Source organism: Orycteropus afer, unplaced genomic scaffold (assembly GCF_000298275.1).
Source record: "Orycteropus afer afer isolate SDZICR_OR568_19922 unplaced genomic scaffold, OryAfe1.0 scaffold00179, whole genome shotgun sequence".
Lineage (NCBI taxonomy): Eukaryota > Metazoa > Chordata > Mammalia > Tubulidentata > Orycteropodidae > Orycteropus > Orycteropus afer.
Window position 1 is genome coordinate 207546 of NW_006921766.1, and position 3579 is coordinate 211124.

General features: G+C 42.5%; 1 protein-coding gene across 1 annotated transcript in view; it reads left to right on the forward strand.

The window, feature by feature from the left end:
* The window catches only part of TSPEAR (thrombospondin type laminin G domain and EAR repeats), a 311553-nt gene that overhangs the window by 45312 nt on the left and 262662 nt on the right, over positions 1-3579 (forward strand). The gene's annotated exons all lie outside the window — the stretch shown is intronic.

The window sequence follows — 3579 nt, forward strand, 5'->3', positions numbered from 1 at the left end:
AATGCTGCTTCTTCCTCAGGGATGTGTTCTGGGTCTGTATTCTGCTCCCTTGTTTCTACCACTTTATCCTGCTTCTTTGTGTGGACTGTGATGGTCTATTGTCTCCAAGGCATCATGGTCTTGTTGTATTTAGATGTCTGTTAACTCTTTGTGAAGAGCAGCCAAGGATGATTCATCTCTTCTTGGTGGTTTTTTATCATTGGCCCGTTGGTGGATAAGGAGGTAGTGGCTCAGTAAGTGAAGTTGTAGGAGGTGTGGGTGTAGTTGTGTCTTATGGGGACTGTTGTTGTTTCCCACTCAATTAGACACAAATTACAATAGAATAACCATCAAAAAACTAAAAGCCCATGGACAAAAAACACACCATGTAATCACACAGGAACAGTAACCAAAAAGGGAAAATAAAGAACCTGGGAGGGGGAACTTAAGAATAATAGTAAAAAGGACAAAAGTATTAATAATAATAGTTGTTTTAGAACAGACAAATACAAGCAAACTAATCACCAGAAAAAAGAAAACAAAAAAGAAAAAAATAAATAAAGAGAAAATAAATGAGTGGAGGACAGGGCATGGCACCCAGGCTCTGTTTGAGCACACAGACTGTGATGGAGTTCTTGTGGGCCCAGAAGGTAGGTGGGAGTGGGGGATGGCCACACCTCCATTCACCAAGCAGGTGTGGGGTATAAGAGTGAGGAATGTGGTACCTTTTCAGTCTTGCAGGTCCAGAGTGTCCTTGGGGTTGCTGGAAAGCAGAACGTGTTCTTAAGCCCCAGGAATCTGTGAGAGCACTGTCTCTTTAAATATCCAAAATAGTCAAGCTTCTTTTAAACCTTCAAAATGGCAGAAGTCCACAGGTCAGCCCATCTTTCTCTTCACCTTCTCTATTTATTTCTCAGCCACCACAGCAGTCCTCTGTGCAGTCCCTGGCTATCAGGGCTGATTTTTAGGTTAATTATTAGGTCCTACCATTTCTCGGGACTCTCCAAGCTGTCTGTGTCATCAGGATTGCTCAGGATCACTGCCAAATTGCAGCTCTGTATGTCTCTTTTTTTGTATTTTCACACAAATTTTTCTGCTAGTTGGGATTTAGTCTACTTCTATATCCTTCCCTTCAAGGCTCAGGCATCCAAGATTATCTCTTTGTTTGTGTTAATTGGTTTCCTTTTTCTTTATTGAAGAGGGTCTGTGTAGTCTTTCTGCCTAGTCCGCCATTTTGCCAGAAATCCCTGTTTGTAATTTTTTATGATTTGTTCAGTTTCTTCTGTTAGGGCCTATTCAACTTTTCCATATCAGTCTGTGTTAGTTTAGGTAAGTAGTGTGTTTCTAGAAATGTGTCCGTTTCTTCTAGGTTTTCAAATTTGATAGAGTTCAGTTCTTTGTAGTATCCCGATATTATCTTTTTTAATTTCAGTTGGTTCTGTTGTGATGTCCCCCAACTTAATTCTTATTTGTGTCATTTGTATTCTCTGCCTCTTTCCCTTTGTTAAATTTGCCAGTGGTCTGTCAATTTTCTTAATCTTTTCAAAAACAGCTTCTTGTGTTGTTGATTTTTTCTATTATCTTTCTATTTTCTGTCTCATTGGCTTCTACTCAAATCCTTATTATTTCCTTTCTAGTGGTGACTGTAGGCTTTTCTTGCTGTTCTTTTTTTGAGTTGCTGGAGATGGTGGGTTAAGGTGTTGATTTTGGCTCTTTCTACATTTTTGATGTGTGCCTTTATTGCTGTAAATTGTCCTCTGACTGATATTGCTGTGTCACAAAGATTTTGGTGTGTTGTGTTTTCATTCTCAATTGATTCAAGGAATTTTTTAATTTCATTTTTTATTTCTTCTATTAGCCAGTTATTCCGTTTCCATGTATTTGCTCTTTTTCTGTTATTCCTCCTATTGCTGGTTTCTAATGTTATACCATTGTGATCTGAGAGGATGCTTTGCAGTATTTCAATGTACTTAATTTATTAAGTCTTGGTTTATGACCTAACTTGTTTGGCTGGAAGCCACAGGAGTGGGTTCAATTTCAGTCCTATATTGCAGCTATGGGCCATAGTCTCAAGGGTTCCAAGAAAGGAAATATGCTGACATTGGGGGAGACCTGTCTTTGGACCCTCTTTAAAAAATATGAACATTATTGAGTGCTTATGTTATAGTTAAGAGTGGACACAGAATACTCATCAACAGATAAGCTTTACTTTTCCTTACATTGGACTTCAAATAATTTCCATTTTTCTTGAGGTATGAAATTCTGCAAATCTTTTAAGATGACTCAGAGAAAAATAAACAGGAATGAATGTCTTTCTCTTGATTCTAGAATAATAAACATGACACTGGACTATAACCATGTTTGCAAGTTTATTGTTAGCCCCATCATCCAGGCACAATCCTGCCTATCTTGGGGCCAGTTCTGCAGACCACACATTCTCATCAGTGGTGTTAGTCCTACATCCACAGAGTCCGGTGTCATGTTTCTGTCCATAGATGAACTTAATGGTGATGGACAGATAATCTCCCCTCATCAGAGCTGTGTTCACTCTGCAAACTAGTCCTAGTGTATCATGTATAGGCAGGTGACATTCAAGGTGGATGATGCTTGGCCCCTACCTTGGAGGGCTTCCATGTCCACAGCTGGAGAGGAGGAGTGGCCATGGGAGGTGGCAGGAAGGGAATGCTCATGGGAAGCAAAAGGAATAGAAATAGGAGGCTCAGAGCTGAATGGGGTCAGGTAGTGGAGAGGAAGAATGTCAGCCAAAGCCCAGAGCTGCGTGATCTCCTCGGTTGGCCTCAGAGGAGTTCCCAGGCCTGGAAAACAAGAGAAGGAATGACAGTGGACTCAGTGTCTCCCCTCCCTGCTGCCATGTGATGCCATAATTCACTTTGGAGGTCTTCTTTCAGGCCTAAAAGCTGGTCCCAGCTCTTGTCAGAATAGCTCCACAGTCTGGTCCTTCTCCCTAACCTGACCAGGGCTGAGAGCGCCCTGGGAGTGGTGTGGTCACCAGGGCTGCCTCTATTATGAAGCTTACAGGCAGAATGTGAGTCCTACCTCATGAGAGCACAGTGAAGCCTCAACCCTACAGGGCTCAGCATCACATATGCCCTCAGGAAACCCTGGGCTGGCTGACTTGCACACCTGACTAGTGGAAGGTTGCAGAGGGCCCACTGTTTCTGAGCCTCAGCTGAAAACACTGGCTACAGGAAACGACAAGGGACCCCACGGCTAGGCACTGTGTGCTTATTGGGAAGCAGGTGTAGTGCTGACTGCAGATTGTGGGTCATTTTAAATCGGGTGTGAGATATGCACAGCCCCATGTACAGCCCGACTTTTGGTTTATGCATTTACTGCAACAATTCCAGGAAATGACACAGGTTGGGTTCATGGCCACCACCTCCAAATGATGTCCTGGTCTGTAGAATACAAGGGGGAACTGAGGGAGGAGACTTTATTTTCAGTGGCACAAAAGGACTGTTGCAGGTGTTGTCTGAGCTGTGCAGACAGAGGAAGATATGAGCATTCGTGCATGCTGTTTGTGTAAAAGTTGAAGTTCCAACACAGCAGAAGGCAATTACACTTCATGGCATCCCTACT